Below are 18,445 nucleotides of genomic sequence, written 5' to 3'. Positions count from 1 at the left end.
ACAATAATTATCAACCGTTTTCATAATAACAGCAACAATTTCTTGAGTCCCTTCAGTATGTCACTTATTGTAATTAGTCTTACACATATATTCCACTGAAATCTCTGAACAGCCCTCATACCTTTCTAACAAAAGGACTTTTGAACTGCCTTGTATTCTGTAAGAAACAAATACTTACAACGGAAGGACTGATTGAGAAAGAAGGTATTACTTGCCACTATTTTATAGACTCAAAGCTCAGTGAGGTTAAATAATCTGTCCAAGGTCACATCTTTAGCAAATGAAAAACGGTAGCAAAAAAAAAAAAAAAAAAAAAAAAAAAAAGAAAGAAAGAAAAAGAAAAAAGGATTTGAATCCAAGTCAGTGTAACATGAACACCATGTTTTCCCTGCTCCTCTCCTCTGCCTCATCTACCTCCTCTGCCACCACTGCCCAGGGGTGAGAGTCTTCCTCCTGTCCCACACTGGGACTCAGATACTCCACCCACCTAATGGGGACTTTGACAGGCCTCTGTGACCCTCAGTCATTCCTATTCCAGAGCCTAAATTTAAGTGACTCAACATTTCCCCTTGTTTGTGAGTCCCTTAATAGCAGACATTGTCATCACCTGAAGGAAAGAGCTTACACCAATTACCTTACACCCTTGTTAAGTTCTGTTTATAGCCTATTCTCCTGGGTTTGCAATATTCTAGGCCTTTCAATTTGGCTGGAAATTCCCTCAGGGATTGTACCAAAACAGCTCATTCTTACCTGGCAACATTGAAACAATAAAAATTACTGTATAATCTGAATCACTTGGATAGTACACATGGCCTCTGAGTGTCAATTTACCATAGTTACCAAATTTACACATACATTCCTACATAAAGGAAATCTCATGTATTGAAATCTCAGAAAATTGATAGAATGTTACCTTCACACAATTTGAGTTTCTTGTACCTGTGCAAGATCTTTTTTATTTTTTTCTCTGATGCTTACCCATGGTGAGAACAGGTATGGGATTTGATGCAACACTTTTCAGAAAAGCCATTTGGTGATATGTGTCAACAATACAAAAAACCTGCACATCCTTTAGCTAAGTATTTTTACTTGTAGAAATTTATTTTAAGAGAATCATCCAGGATGTTCACAATAGATCAGATTCCAGGAATAATTATGGGAGTATTGTTTGTAACACCAGGAAAAATGACAAGAGCCTAAATGTCTGATAACAAAGAATTAGCTTGATAAATGTAGTCAGTGGCTGTTAAATCAGGGTAAATGGTACGAACCACACAACATTCCATGAAAGAGAAAATTTAAAAATATAGAAAAGAAGGATTCTATATCTCTCCCTACTAGATATATGTATATTATAAATACTATTTAAATATGTTACTGAAAAGGAATTACAATCAGATTTTATGTGATTTTTGTCTTGATTCATTTTGCTTATCTATACTTCCTAAAATTTCTACCATAAACACATATTACTTTTGGAAATAAAACAAAAATGAGATGAGAAGAAAGATTCAGCCCTAAAATAATTCAGGGAGCAGTCCACAGTCTTTAAGGGAACTCCCCAAGTATGTGAGAAAACCATTGTTCTTCTGCTTGGACAGAGGAGTCATTTTACAATAAATACGGGGGAATAATTATGCCTGCAATTAGGTGAAGGGAGGGGCCAGGTGAGGCTGGCAGTAACCACAGGCTAAAAATATAATGGGGAGTCCATAATTTCTATTCTGTGTTGGGAAATGTTAAGTGTACAGTTTCTACCTAGTCTAGCCACTAAGTAAGATTTTTACAAATATCAACCATGTACCTGTTTTCTGTATTATAAAAATGAAAGTATATGCCCTAAATGCATGCAAAAAAAATTTTTTTTTAAATGAAAGTAATGACACACCTTTACTTTGAGCATTGACTTTTTATCAGGGCGTTGTGTAGCACAGCCTGGATTTTCCTTATTTTAATTTTCTGAGGTGAGAAGAGGGTTAACAATTGCATATATTTATTGAACTTGGCCCAGCCCAGTTTGTGGAAATGATCCAATTTGCCTTAACAAATAGAGAAATTGAGTCACTCATCCCAGGCTAGTATAAATTGTTCCTCCTTTTGCTGGGGAGAGGGGGGCGGGGGCAGGGGAATGAAGTCATACTCTGTCACCCAGGCTTAGGTTACACTCACCACTTGAATCTCACTTAGAGTTAGATTAGAATTGTCAATTAGAATTACCCAGACACTTTAAAAAATATATGGATAACCAAGCCCCACTTTCTGAAATTCTGATTCATTTGATCTGGGGCAATAGCTGGGTACTAGTAGTTTTAAAAGCTCTTCAGGTGATTCTCATATACAGCCATGATTGAGAATCATTGATCTGAAAATAGTAAATTGCTGGAACATATGTTTCTAACTCTCAGTTCTGCACCCTTTGCAAACATCACTACTCATTCCCAGAACTCTTTGCCAATGAGCCCAGGCTTTGAAAGCCATCTCTACTCAGCCTGTCAGGCAGGATCAATAATTGATCTGAGTTGCCAGTGAAATCCCCTTTGGCATCTCTGAATTATACATCTATTCCATCACCAAACCCGAGATGGCTTTGTTGGACCTGACCAACTCCATTCCTGCCTCCATCTCCATGACTTGAAAGATCTGACATTTTCATAGGAGAGCTCTCCAAGGCTGTGACCCTTTGACAGCTGTTCAGGCTTTAGGACAATGCTGAACATTCATACTGTGCCTACAGTCTTCCTATCTCAAGGACTTACTGCAAACATTAACTCATTTGTTTGAAAATGTCTGGTGTTGTGAGGACTAATGAGATAATGTTTATGACACACTGTGTTCCCAAGATGAGAGACATCATGTTATTCATGCAAAAAGCACATTGAGAGGTCTCTTAACAACCCTTGCCCAACTTGGCTGCCCTTTTTGCTTTGCTGTGAAAATCCTTTAAGGCCAAGGGACAGGTCACACTACCGTTCTTTAGAGAAGGTGTAATGACATGGGAAGGGGAGCAGGGAGAGCAGCCTGGTAGAACTCCAGCCTTTATCACGTTTTAGTTTTGTGATCTTAAGCAAGTTTCATGGCGTCCTTCAGCTTCTCTTCCCTCATATGTCCGACGGGAATGATAATGTCTGGCTTAGATAACATAAGCGAGAATGCTGGCATGGAGAAGACACTCAGTGTTAGTCTCCTTGTTCTAAGGAGCTGGGAACTGCCTTAGGCTGGTTTTAAAGGGCAACACAGGCAGTCCATTTTCAATTAAGCAAAAGAAAATGAAGAGGACAGTGCTGATTCTATGTGAGTACCTATGCAACAATCTTGCATGTTCATCACATGTACCCCAAAACCTAAAATGGAATAATTAAAAAAAAAAAAAGAGTCTGGAAAAGAGCCTTCCTTTGACTAACATGAGAATTAGAAGAATTTATGTCTTCAAAACATTTCCCATGTGGATCAATAGCTAAGAACAAGATATGTGCTGAGTCAAGGTTTACCCTAGAAGTCATGTTATATCCATCTCTGTTAAGAACAAAACCTTTCAACAAGCATATACTGACTGGCTACCCCTCATGAAGCTGAATAATGGGGATGAGAAAGGAAGCTTTTATCCTCCCAATGCATGAGAAGAAAGCTCTGTTACGAAATGCAGATAATATGTCATCAATTCTAAGATGCACATTTTTGTCACCCGATAACATACCTCAAATTTGAGTTTATCTTACAACTGATGGCAGGTCAGAGATTCATTAGCAGCATTTTTTGCCCTTTTAACTATTTCATAGAATAGCTCACAGATAGAAGAAAGGTTCATAGATGGGTCATCCTCAGATTGAGGCATCTTAGATGAAGTGAAATATGACAATAACTATCCCTGAGGGGATAGTTTGGGGGTAATATTGGAAAAACACTTATTCATTATTTGCTGCTACGTAACAGATTACTTCAAAACATAACAGCTTAAAACAACAGGTTGTTTTCTCACAGTTTCTGTGGGCCAGGAATCCAGGAGCAGATTAGCTCATATTCTGGCTTAGGGTCTCTGAAGAGGTTGCAGTCAAGGTGTCGGCTGGGCCTGCTGTCATCTAAAGCTTGCTAGAGTGGAGGATCCACTTCCAAAATCACCCGTACAGCTGTTGGTAGAAGGCTTCAGTTCTTCACACTGTGAGCCTCTCCATAGAGCTTCTTCCAATGAGGCAGTTGGCTTCTTTTAGAGTTAGTGAGGAGGAAGAGAGCCCAAGGTGGAAGCTGCAGTCTTTTATACCTAATCGTGGAAGTTACCTATTATTCCTTCTTTCATATTCTATTGGTTACACCGAGCAACAACGGGAAGGGACTACAAGATGGGAAGGGACTACACAGGAGGCAGGGATCACCGGGAACCACCTTGGAGACTGGCCACCATAGCACTGAACACACTGAATGACAAAAAGAAAATAAGAAATAAGTGTTAGTTGGCCAGGCGCAGTAGCTCACGCCTGTAATCCCAGCATTTTGAGACGTCAAGGCAGGAGGATCATGAAGTCAGGAGTTTGAGACCAGCCCGGCCAATATGGTGAAAACCCATCTCTACTAAAAATACAAAAATTATCCTGGCGTGGTGGCGCAGGCCTGTAGTCCCAGCTACACGGGAGGCTGAGGCAGGAGAATCACCTAAATCCAGAGGTTGTAGTAAGCTGAGATTGTAACACTGAACTCCAGCCTGGGCAACAGAGCAAGACTTCATCTCAAAAAAAAGAAAAAGAAAGAAGAAAGAAAGAGAGAGAGAAAGAAAGAAAGAAAGAAAGAAAGAAAAAGAAAGAAAGACTCTATGCTCTTGAAAGAGATGGAGTCTACACTTGAATTTGTATTACCGTCAAACTCAAAAGCTTCTGTCTATATCAACTCCGGTAGTATATCTGGAGTGGCAACTGGAATGAGAGAAAGATGTTCAAGAGTATTTGGTGTTTGACTAGTTGGTATTGTCGGTGACAGACAAAGAGCTTTCACCTATCTTGCATCCAAGTTGGAAAATCTTAGAATTTTACTGATATCTGTTTTGAAAGAAATGCTGAAGAAAGCCAGCTGAGGCCCTTTTTCGTCCTGCTGCCTTCTGTCATATGAGCGTGCCAAAAGGCCCTCATCAGACACCAAATGCCAGTGTCTTGACCTTGGACATTTCAGCTTCCAGAACTGTGAGAAATAAATTTCTATTGTTTACAAATGACCCAGAGTGTAGTATTTTGTTATAGCAGCACAAAAGCGTTAAGATAGATCACAAGAACAACTTGCTGTGGCCCCAGAGTTGAGACATTTTGACAGTCCCTGCAAGGTCTATATACCTAATTCAGTGGTAGCTGAAACAGGCCACTGTAACTGACAAACTGACCAGGATCACATAGAATGCTAGAGGGTAGTTCCCAAAAGGCCAGAAAAAGGGGATTCCAGGTGGTCAAAGCAATAATACATGGTTGCTATGAGTGGACTTGGTGGGAACTTCACAAGTACCTGGGATGGAGAGAGGAACACGGAAAATAGGGAGCAGAGTGAGGAGGCTGCAGTGACCAGTTGCAATTGGAACTCAGTGGCCCCTGGTCAAATGCATGTGTTTTCAGCGCTAGAATGCAGAAAACCAGTGCAGATGCTGACAGGCCTAACTTCATCAGCCTCGACTCCCTTCTAGCTCCCATCCAGTCTATAGGTAATTCTTTGGACTTTGAAGCCTAATAATACCTCCAGAAATGGAGACACAGGTTGAGTTGTGGAAAGAGCATGTACTAGGAGTCAGGGCCCTCGGTTTCACATTTGACCCTGACTTGATCAAGTTCACTTCCTTCTCAATAAACATGGCATTAGGCCAGACAATACTTAAGCAGAGTAAGGTGAAAATGTGGGCAGGTCTGGGCGTGGGGGAAACAGAAGGATAAAACATCCCTTAGGGGATTAGATACATTTAAAATCACAAAGGTGTTATATCACAGATCTGTAACTTTACTAAAAAACAAAAATGATAGAACGAAAATATATTTGGTATTATTTTATCTTAGTCCTACAAGGGAAGTGAATCTTCTCTTGTGATCTTCGGTTTTTAGTGAGAGAAGTGCAAGCAACTTTTTCTTACAGGCCAGGATGAAAAATAGCGTTATGACCTCCCAGGAGTTTTTTTTTTCTTAAGGGGATACATATCATTTAAGCCCATAGAAGAGAGGTGAGTAACCTAGATTGTCTAGAAAAAGGTGGAATTAGAGAGACCCTTTATGTTTTCCGGGTTGCAGCGTTGTGGTGAAAATAACACTGCCACCTACCCTTTAGCCATCACTAGAAAGAAACAGTGGGAGGCAGTTCTGTAAACAGTGGAATCCATTTGACTCAAAGCTTCTGGGGCCAGCTCTGGTGTACAAAAACTGATTTTATGAGTGTAAACGACTGCCACATTGGGGCCCCGGGCAGAGCTACATGCTGTGGGAACCACTGTCCTCCACAAAGGGCCCTGTGGCCCCAGCGGGAACTGGCACCCCACGGCTCCTTACAGCAGAGATGATGTTTGGTGAACAACTGGCCTTCAACAGTGACATCATGTGGCCTGGAGAAGTCAAGACAGCCCTGACCGATGGTCTCTCCCCTTAGGTTGAGGATACCTGGCTAGCCTAAACCCAAACTTGGTCCGTTGCGGGGTATACTTCAGCAGGGAGACATTAACCTTCTAATTACCAGCGTAGGCAGGAGATACAGCAATTTGTTTTCAGGGTTGGTACCTTGAGTTGTTGGAGCAGTTCCTACTGGTTCAGTCAAATGTTACACATCGAGTTTACTTACATTTCTGAAAATTCATAAACACGTAATTGACTTTTGCAAGTTTTTGGGAGCCCTTAAGCATCACGCTCCAGGCCACTAAACAGCTTGGTTTCTTTTCATGTTTTACTTCATGCCAACTTGTGTTTTTGTTTTTTTGTTTTGTTTTGTTTTGTTGTTTTGGTTTTTGCTTAAGGGGAAGAGGGAAGAGTGGGATGAGCCAATGTTTGAATTTCAAATAGCACTACACTGAATTATTACATTTTTCTCTAACGTATCTTTCAGTTGAAATGTCCACAATTTTATACAGAACTGTTTAATTTTTAAAGATTCTCCTGGGAAAGTTATTCATGCCACTCGCTACGGTCTGGTAGTCGGAATGTTTGATTTTATTTCTAGCTGAACGTCACAGTCTGTTTCTTATAAGAGGCATTTGTTAATATATAAGAATATGACTGTGTGAATTGGTCAATGTCTACAGTCCATGCGGCTTAGAATGTGAGACTCAAGTGTCAGGCATTGTTCCGGGCATGGAACAGACAGCAGCATAGAACAGAACACAGCCTCTCCACTCAAGGAGTCTACTTGGCTGGAGAGAAGCACAGGACAGTTGTAGGAGCAGAGTGGAAGAAGATCTGAGCCAGTTTCAGTTGCCACCATTAACTCTGAGAGGCATAAAGGCATGTACAAATGCTAACAACCGAAAGCAGAACCAGATCATGAAATCAATAATTTACATGAAAGAGAGTGCTGCTCAGAAATTGTGTCAGGTGTTGGAGCCAGGGATACTTGCTTTTGAATCCCAGTTCCACATTTAGCAACTGTGTGATCTGAGCACATCACCCTATGTGCCTTGGCCATCTCACTTGTGAATTAGAAAGAATACAGATCTACCTTAAGAGAGGTTTAAATTAGATAATACTGGTAAAGTGAAATGCTGAGCAGAATTGTTTTACAAATTGAGCTTTATGATAATCATGAAAATGAGTCAAAAATTCATAGAATGATCAGATAATCAATGCATTTTTCTTATGTTCAAATCAAGAGTTGATCCATTTAATAAAGAGCTGCAGGTTAGACCTGATGAAATTCACCACTGTTAAAAGAAAAACTTTCTAGCAGGGAACAGTGGCTTATGCCTGTAGTCCCATCAAGTCACAAGACTGAGGTGGGAGGATCACTTAAGGCCAAGAGTTTGAGACCAGCTTGGGCAACATACCAAGACCCCATCTTAACAGAAAAAAAAAATTAGCGAAGTATAGTGGCCCACACCTGTAGTCCCAGCTACTTAGGAGGCTGAGGTAGGAGTCTTGAGCCAAGGAGTTTGAGGCTACAGTGACCTATGATTATGCCACTGTACTCTACCCTGGGTGATAGAGTGAGACCCTATCTCTTTACAAAAAATTTAGACAAATTAAATTTAACAGAGTTTTATTGAGCAAAAAAGGATTCACGAATTGAGCAGCCTCCTGAAACAAAATAGGTTCAGAGAGACTCTGGCACTGTCGTGTGATGGAAGAAAATTTATGGATAGAAAAATGAAAGTAGCATACAGAAAACAGAGGTGATGTACAGAAATAGCTGGGTTGGTTACATCTTGGTATTTTTGTTATTTGAACATGGTTGAAACAATTGACCACCTTTAGTGGCCAAAACTCAGTGACTGATAAAAGAGCAGGTAACAACAGCCTGTTTACATATCCAGTTAGGTAACGGTTCACTATGTACGGGGAAAACTTTAGGCCAGATTTCAAATATGTAAGGAGGCATCTTTAGGCTGAATTTAACTGAACACTGTGTTTCCCTAAATCTATGGATTTTGACCTCAGCTGCACATTAAAATCACCTGGGGAGTTTTGAAAATACTGACGCCCAGACCCCAACCCCAAATAGTGTGATGCAATTGGTCTGCAGTATGCTTTAGGGTTCAGGATTTTTAATCAGGAGTCAATATGCAGCCAGGGTTGGGACACACCGGGTTAACTGAATATGGAGGCTGAGCAGATCTATGCTTGGGTCACAGGCAACCAGAGCCATTGCTGATGAGGACTTTCCCCTTATACACCCACATTCTGAGCTAGAAGTGGTCTTGGAAACAACATTGGGGAAGGGAGTCACCTCTACCAACTGGTGCTCAAAATTAACTATATCTCCCATCCTGTTAACACCATGATGCATTTGTGATCCCTATCAGTACCAGGGTAGGCTCCTCAACTAGCAACTATGGAATGCCTAGAAAGCTGGATTTCAGTGGCAGCTCCATCCCAGCACAGCCAAGAGTCTGCCTCTCCCACCTCTCCCATCTTGGCTGTTATCTCTTTGCCTGTCAATAGAAATGACAATGCCCTTCCTACACACCTAGCAGGGCAGTTGTTAGGTCCATGAGACCGTGTCAAAGTCAAGTAAAGTACGTCGTAAACCATGATACGTGAATGGAATTAAGTACCCAGTGGAGATTAGACATTATACTTTTTGAAACTGTAAAAACTGCTATTTCATAAGTCAGAGCTTTTGCTGTCCAGAGCTAACTTTTCTACCACCTTGTAGCAGAGCTGTGTTAATTCAGGCATATAAAATTTTGTATACAGAATTACCTTGTATAGGGAATTGTTATATATAAAACAAATTTTGCATATAAGGTTTCGTAAAAATAATACTGCAGTATACTCTATTTTCTATCCTAATCAATGACTTATCCTGACAAATCTTCTAAAACACTCTTCTAAAAACACCCATTTACCCAGCAGTAATGACGCTTTTGTTAGGAAAAATAATTACTGTGTTTTTTTCGTTTTGCAAATATAAAGCACAAGAGTTCATGAAATTTTATAGAGAAGGATAAAAAGTAACCAGAATTTGAATTAAGGATTTGAATTCGTCATGTAAATTTGGGGGTGGGAGGATCCTTTTTAAGCAGAAAGATGCCTTCTGTGTTGTGGTGACTCTGGAAAATGGCCTCCTTTTCTCTGATTTGGACTGCCTTGTGTGTGTGTACATGATTGTGTGTTCTCAGAGTTGTGTATGTTGTGTTGTGAGCAGTTGCTTGCAGGTGTGGTGCTTGTAGATGGGGATCACAGGAGAAACATGCAGGCTGATCTCTTCCACCCACAATGCCAGAAAAAGGAACTGGCAACCTAACAAAAGGTTAAAGACACTTTCTAGAGAAACAGCCTAGAGCATAGACTCCATGCAGAGCTACATTACCTGGTTTGAATCTCAGCTTAACTCTTATCAGCAGTATGAATGCAGGCAGTAATTTGACCTTACTGGCCTTAATTTTGTCTTCCATCAAATAAAGATAATAATGGTGCCCACTTCATTGGATTGTTGTGAGGATGAAATGAGCTAATATTGTTATCATACAGTAGCCGGAACATAGTAAGCATCATATAAGTGCTAAATAAAATATATTTTTAACTCAGTTTTATATCATCTGTAATTTACTCCAAGATGCATCAGTATAAACAGACTATATGTGATGGTAAATTAATCTACATCTTAGTGGTGAGAAACTAACACTGAAATAACCAATTTGAGAGTCCTCACTCCAGGAGTGGTTACAGAATAGTTTCAAATATTGCTACATAGATCTGTACCAGAAGGTACCAGGTAAATGGATTTGTCGTTAAGAAGAAGAAAAAGGAAATGATGACGACAAAAATGCAATTTATAGAATAATATTCTTTGTACTGTCATTGACTTTAAAATACATTCATTGATTCAGCAACAATTGTAAAGAATCTACTCTCTGCAAAGTGCAGAGGTTGGAATGATGCTGCTTAATTAAGGAACATCAAGGATTGCTGGCAACCACCAAAGCTAGGACGTGGGCATGGAACAGATTCTCTCCCAGAACTTCCGGAAGAAACCGACCCTGCCAGCAGCTTAATTTCAGACCTTTAGTTACCTGAGCTGGGAGGCAATAAATTTCTGTTGTTTCAAGCTGCCTAGTTTGTGTAATTTGTTACGGCAGCTGTAAGAGGCTGCGACAGATCTGGAAGGAATCTCTGCCTACCTGCCCTGTGACCACCGAGGCCCTCTACTGAAAGCTGCTGGAGGGCAGCATGACTAGCGGGAACCCCAACCAGACCATCCAGACCTGGCACCATACATCTTGCTTAAAGTGCCATACCCGCTGATTGCCAGACCTTAAGGAAGCTGAAATAAGCAGCTTCCACCATAAATCTTACTCAAGGAAGTTAACCCTAGCCCTCATGTATACAAGGCCAGGAGAGTGACCGTTCCTTAACGTTAGCTTCATTAAAATTTAAAAATCACACCTAGAGGTAGAGAGTTAACATGCTTATAAGACGTGTGATATTTGAAGGAGCATGTAATCAAACTGTGCAGGTGCTAAAATTTCCCCGCCTCTACCTGCCTAAACTTCACTCCTTTAAAACTGCCTTTCTATTACCTTCCAAGGAGGCAGCCAGAGAATCTCTCTGTTGTGCTGCCTTCCTTGTGCTTGAGCCTCGTTTGGGAAAATTCTTTTGACCTAATGTAAATTTCTTTTTCTTTCTTTCTTTCTTTCTTTCTCTCTTTCTTTCTTTCTTTCTTTCTTTCTTTCTTTCTTTCTTTCTTTCTTTCTTTCTTTCTTTCTTTCTTTCTTTCTTTTAGAGATGGGATCTCACTATCCTGTCCAGGCTGGTTTCGAATTCCTGGCCTCGAGGGATCCTCCTGCTTTAGCCTCCCAAAGTGCTAGGACTATAGGCACAAGCCACCGTGCTTGGCCTGAATTTCTATTGCATTGAGAGCCCAAGAACTCCAGGGTAGGTAACAAAACTAATACACATCTCTTTAACTCTTTGTTCTTTTTCTGGTTTCCTCTTCCTAGGCATAGTCCTAGTGCAATACAAAGTTTCCATCTTTTGTTAATACTCTCTTCTTACACTCTCTCTCTTATGTTACATCTTGGCAAACAGCCTTAACTTTCCACCCAAGTCATCTGAGAAAGAAGTATGAGAGTTAGCTTGGACATTTTCCTCTGTTCCAAATTCCACATTCAATTAGTCCTGAAGTCCCATGGGTACAGGACTTTTTCCTTATATTTCAAGAGAAATAGGAGAATAACATTTGTATATGATCAAAAAATATACAGCATGAATAGAGAGACAGACGAATGGAACAGACTAGATATTTCCAAGTAGAACCAAGTATTTATGTGTTAAAGAAAAATATAAATAGAGGCTACAGTTTAGATATATCTCAAAGCTAACCATTTTTAACCATATAACCAAAACTTTAGTCATCTTGATTTTCCTAAAATGCTAATTTCAAATCACAAACAAAACACAAAACATAACTTTATGTCCTTTCCAGTATAATTCAGTGAAATTAAACCAATCAGCTATAGATAAGTTAGCTTGAACAGCACTATTTGTCCTAAAAATAATGTTAATACATAATAGCCAATCACGAAAAAGGTCAAAATAATTTCTCCTTTATGCTGTATACACTGAGCTATAATTGCTATAAGGTGAGCTTCTTACCATTATTACCTTCTTACATTTATTCAAAGTCTCCTGGTTGGAAAACTGTTCTTTTGTAAGTGGGAGACATTCTCTTTTTTTTTTTTTTTTTTTTTTTTGAGACCGAGTTTCGCTCTTGTTACCCAGGCTGGAGTGCAATGGTGCGATCTCGGCTCACCGCAACCTCCGCCTCCTGGGTTCAGGCAATTCTCCTGCCTCAGCCTCCTGAGTAGCTGGGATTACAGGCACGCACCACCATGCCCAGCTAATTTTTTTGTATTTTTTTTTTTTTAGTAGAGACGGGGTTTCACCATGTTGACCAGGATGGTCTCGATCTCTTGACCTTGTGATCCACCCGCCTCGGCCTCCCAAAGTGCTGGGATTACAGACTTGAGCCACCACGCCTGGCGACGTTCTTTAAAATTTTCTAACTTGGCCTGATTTTATTTTTGACATACAAAAATCAGTAAATAATAAACATGATCACTAAAGAAAATAATCTCTCTTAAAAATGGTGTAATGATAACTGGATAGACATTTCAAAAAGATAAATTTAGATCCCTATCTCATAGCATATACCAGAATAAATTTCAAGTTTCAAGTTCAGCAATCTAAATGTTAAAAAAATAAATAAATAAAGCAAAAAAGTACTAGAAGAAAGCATGAATAAATTTTTATAACTGGGATTGGAGATAATTATTTTCAAAGATATAAAATGAGATCCCAAAGCAATAATAGAAAATCTTGATAACTTTGACTTCATGAAATTAAAGGTTTTTTTTTTTTCTTGACAATACAAACGGTATCATAAGCAAAGTCAAAAGACAAATAAATACTAGTAAAAATACTTGTATCTTGTATTACAAAGGACTAATCTCTTTAATACATAAAGAGTGACTAAAAATAAAAATGAATAAATTTTTTTTTTTTTTTTTTTTTGAGACGGAGTTTCGCTCTTGTTGCTCAGGCTGGAGTGCAATGGCGCGATCTCGGCTCACCGCAACCTCCGCCTCCTGGGTTCAGGCAATTCTCCTGCCTCAGCCTCCTGCGTAGCTGGGATTACAGGCACACGCCACCATGCCCAGCTAATTTTTAGTATTTTTAGTAGAGACGGGGTTTCACCATGTTGACCAGGATGGTCTCGATCTCTTGACCTCGTGATCCACCCGCCTCGGCCTCCCAAAGTGCTGGGATTACAGGCTTGAGCCACCGCGCCCGGCCTAAAATTTTAAAATATGGAAAATGGACACCAACGTAAACAGTTCACAAAAAAAGAGATATATAAATGGCCCTTAACCACATAAAAAGACGTTCCATACTGATAATAAGAAAAATGTAAACTAAAAGTACATAGAGATATCATTTCTTGTTTACTAGACTGGCAATAATTCAAACACATGAGCACACACTCTGTTGGTGAGGCTGCAGAGAACTGAGCACTCCGCAGCCATACAAGCTGGTGGAAATGCAGAATGATACAGCCCCTGATGGAGGAAACTGGGAAATATTCAGCAATCATGATTATGTTATTTACCTTTCCACCCACGAAATCCACTTCTAGGAAACTACCTTGAAGATACATCTCCACGAATATGAAAGAACACACATATAAAGTTTTCATTACACTGTCATTTATAACAGTACAATATTGTAAAAACCCAAACTGCCACCAAGAAATTAAACTGTGGCATAGCTACATGATGGAGTACTGTGCAGACATAATAACAATAACAAGATTTCTTTTTCTTTTACTTTTTTCTTTTCTTTTCTTTTCTTTTTTCTTTTTTCTTTTTCTTTTTTTTTTTTTTTTTTTTTGAGATGGAGTTTTACTCTATTGCCCAGGCCAGAGTGGCACAATCTTGACTCACCACAACCTCTGCCTCCTGGGTTCAAGTCATTCTGCCTCAGCTTCCCGAGTAGCTGGGACTACAGGCATGCACCACCACATCCAGCTAGTCTTTAGTAGAGGCAGGGTTTCACTATGTTGGCCAGGCTGGTCTTAAACTCCTGACCCCAAGTAATCCACCTGTCTTGTCCTCCCAAAGTGCTGGGATTACAGGCATAAGCCACCACACCTGGTCAACAACAAAATTTCTGTAAGCTAATACTGAGTGACTTCTATGAGATGTTATTTAGCCAAAAAAAAAAAAAAAAAAAAAAAAAAAAGCGAAAACATATAGGACACTACTGTGTGAGAAATAAGGGAAAATAATGTGTGTATGTGTGCATGTGTATATGCTCATTGCTGCAAAAAAAAAAAAAGAATAAAACAGAGACTAATGAAAATACTTATGGAGGAGCGTGGGAACAGAATGGAAGCAAAGGATGGGAGTGGCACTTCTTTAAATATACCTTTTTAGATTGTTCTGACGTTGAACCAAATAAAAATGATTCATCTAATTAAAAGATTTTAAAAACCGGCCGGGCGCGGTGGCTCAAGCCTGTAATCCCAGCACTTTGGGAGGCCGAGGCGGGTGGATCACGAGGTCAAGAGATCGAGACCATCCTGGTCAACATGGTGAAACCCCGTCTCTACTAAAAATACAAAAAATTAGCTGGGCATGGTGGCGCGTGCCTGTAATCCCAGCTACTCAGGAGGCTGAGGCAGGAGAATTGCCTGAACCCAGGAGGCGGAGGTTGTGGTGAGCCGAGATCGTGCCATTGCACTCCAGCCTGGGTAACAAGAGCGAAACTCTGTCTCAAAAAAAAAAAAAAAAAAGATTTTAAAAACCAAACCCTAAAGGTGAATATGAAAGAAAACAAATGAGCCGGGAGCGGTGGCTCAAGCCTGTAATCCCAGCACTTTGGGAGGCCCAGGTGGGTGGATCACGAGGTCAAGAGATCGAGACCATCCTGGTCAACATGGTGAAATCCTGTCTCTACTAAAAATACAAAAAATTAGCTGGGCATGGTGGTGCGTGTTTGTAATCCCAGCTACTCAGGAGGCGAAGGCAGGAGAATCGCCTGAACCCAGGAGGCAGAGGTTGTGGTGAACCGAGATCGCGCCATTGCACTCCAGCCTGGGTAACAAGAGTTAAATTCCGTCTCACAAAAAAAAAAAAAAAAAAAAAAAAGAAAAGAAAAGAAAAGAAAAAGAAAACAAATGAATGTCTATATCAAATTATTATCAAGATTTCTTTGCAAGTCCCTTTTGTCCTTAGAACACATCTTACTAAGAATATACAGTCAGAGTACTGTTTTCAAAGTTACTTGAGAGCTGCACATGGTGGCTCATGCCCGTAGTCCCAGTTACTCGGGAGGCTGAGGCAGGAGGATTACTTGAGATCAGGAATTTGAGACCAGCCTGGGCAACATAATGAGATTTTATTTTTAATATCTGAAAAGTAAAGAACAAAAAAAACTCAAAGGTCGCTTGAATTACTCTTTTCCATACCAAACACAATATCCTGATTACACAAGCTTAGTGTCTTTATATTCTAAAGAAAAGAGTCTGAACTTTAGGGCATTACTTCTCACATTTTGGAATGTGAAATAATCACCTAGGGAGTTTGTTTAAAATGCACACTAGGGGGCTCACCTTAGGCTTCTTTGGGGGCTACTTTGAGAAACACCTCCTTCAGGTTATTCTCTGTTTGTCTGGCAAAACAAGAAATCTGAACTTTATATCATAAATATATGATTTATAGCTATATTAGTATTGGAATTCAAAAGCTATTTTATGTATATTGTAGAATTTTAAAATATGTGAATTCAGTAAGGACTCAAGATTTTCCATTTTCAATGTGGTCACGTAGAAGAATGTTCTTGGTCTTAGAAGGTGCCTATGAAGTTTTTTTTCAGTGAAGTTTCATGATGTCTACAACTTTCAAATGGTTCAGAAAGAAATTACGTGAGAAATACAAAGAGGGTAAAATATGAGCAATTGATGAATCCAGTTGAAGGAGAACCAGTGATCATTGTATTATTCCATAGGTTTTTCTAAGTTCAAATTTTTCAGGAGAAATATTTTAGAATAAAGTAATATATTTACCTTTTTGGAATTTTTTATAATCATATGGGTTTTTTTTTAACTCTAATCAGAAACACATCATTCATATAAGTAAAATGAGCGAGATTATGCTTCAGTAAGCGGCAGCATCAAAATAGCAAGGACTTAGAAAATCAGAGGTTTATTTCTTGCTCATGTGATACGATATTTTGCTCATATCTTTTTTTTCATTACAGTCAGTATGGAGAGTCTTGTCATCATACTACAATTGTAGAGTCATCTCTAACATTACCGTTCTCCATGCAAGAGGAAAAAGCCATGGAGAGTCTCTCACAATTAAAATGCTTGACTGGCCGGGCGCGGTGGCTCAAGCCTGTAATCCCAGCACTTTGGGAGGCCGAGGCGGGTGGATCACGAGGTCAAGAGATCGAGACCATCCTGGTCAACATGGTGAAACCCCGTCTCTACTAAAAATACAAAAAATCAGCTGGACATGGTGGCGCGTGCCTGTAATCCCAGCTACTCAGGAGGCTGAGGCAGGAGAATTGCCTGAACCCAGGAGGCGGAGGTTGTGGTGAGCCGAGATCGCGCCATTGCACTCCAGCCTGGGTAACAAGAGTGAAACTCTGTCTCAAAAAAAAAAAAAAAAAAAAAAAAAAAAAAATGCTTGACTGGAAATAACATATAAAGCTCATTAATCACATGACCCAACTCACCCCTAGGGGGAGTCAATGATTTAGAAGTATCTGGTGAATAGTGTTAATGCTGCCACTCCATTCATTCGCTGTGTTTTATGCCTCAGCAAACACTGATAGATGCAGTAAATTAATACAGTGTAGTGATTACTTGAATTTCTCTTTTCCATACCAAACACAATATCCTAATGACACATGCTTAGTGTTTTTATACTCTAAAGAAAAAAGGGGACCACAAGAAATTTAAACTTTATTTCATAGATGTATGATTTATAACTATATTAGTATTGGAATTCAAAAGTTACTTTATCTATATTGTAGAATTTAAAAATTCAAGAGCACAGATTCTGTGCTCAGCCACTTCCTAGCGAACTTTTGGCAAGTTATTTAACCCATTTGTGCCTCGACTTCTTCCTGTGTAAAAATTGGGTCTAATAGTAGTAACTGGGAAAAAAGATGTGGTGAGTTAATATACCAAAAGCATTTAACAATGGCTGTCATTTACTATCAGCAGCATCACTATTATTCTGACATATGAAATTGTATACTTGATGCATTAAGAAAATTTCTCAAAGTTTTTCCCGCAAATCAAGCAGTACAAAGATCTACAGTGAAAAGTAAGTTTCTCTCTCACATCTGAGCCTTATCATCCCGTTTTTTCCCCTAGATATGACCATTACCAGCTATGGCATTTATGAACCTATTGCCTTTCTATGCCAAATGCACCCTTCCTTTCTCTGCTTGAGATACTGAAACCTCTTTCCTTTGCCAGCCGACAGACACAGTGTTAAGTTTTGCCAGTAGAGGGCCTGGAGGGACTCTGGAAGAAGAAGGGGATTCTCTTCCTTCCTGATTCTGGTAGACTTTCTGTTCTTCTTGCTCCTGGGCTGGTATGTGAGCGAGGTAGTAATGGAGCTCATGCCAACAAGCTTCATGGGTGCCCTGGCTGGTTTCCCTGTGGCCAGTTCAGCAACAGTCCTGCAGCAGCACCCTGAAAGCTTTCCGTGGTGTCCACACAGTGGCCCAATCGGTTTCCCACAAATTCAACGGCACTTCTCATGGGTAGTTTCTTCACGAATTTTGTCAGCAGCCCCCAACCATTGATTTCTTGCCTGCCAGCCTCAGCCTGCAGGTTCCCAAGTAGGGGAATTTCCACCTTGCCATCCCTGGCTTATGACTCCCAGTCTGTCAACTGTGAATCAGCTCTGACCTGGAGCAATGCAGCAAAATGCACATCCAGAGGGCTGCACCCTCTCCCAGGAAGTCTGGATCCAACCTTAAGAGGCACCCTTTCCAGGCTTATTCCTTCCTTGAGGAAGGAATAAGAGAATACTCTTTGTCAGCCCTAGCATATTCTTCAGAGTTCTCTTAGTATTCCCTTTTAGTAAATTCTCTGTAAATAATGATTCTTCATATTAAACCTTCTTTATTCAAATTATTTGTGGGTTTTGCCTCCTGAATGGATCCAGCTTCCTGTTGTATTCTTTCAGAGACCTTTTATGCCTATGCAAGTGTATGTGTATATACACACGCTTTTGTTTATATAATGGGAACATTTTATACAGAGTGTT

This window comes from Saimiri boliviensis, chromosome 9 (assembly GCF_048565385.1).
Source record: "Saimiri boliviensis isolate mSaiBol1 chromosome 9, mSaiBol1.pri, whole genome shotgun sequence".
NCBI classification, from domain to species: Eukaryota; Metazoa; Chordata; class Mammalia; order Primates; family Cebidae; genus Saimiri; species Saimiri boliviensis.
The sequence above is the reverse complement of the archived record's forward strand: the minus strand, read 5'-3'. Positions refer to the sequence as shown.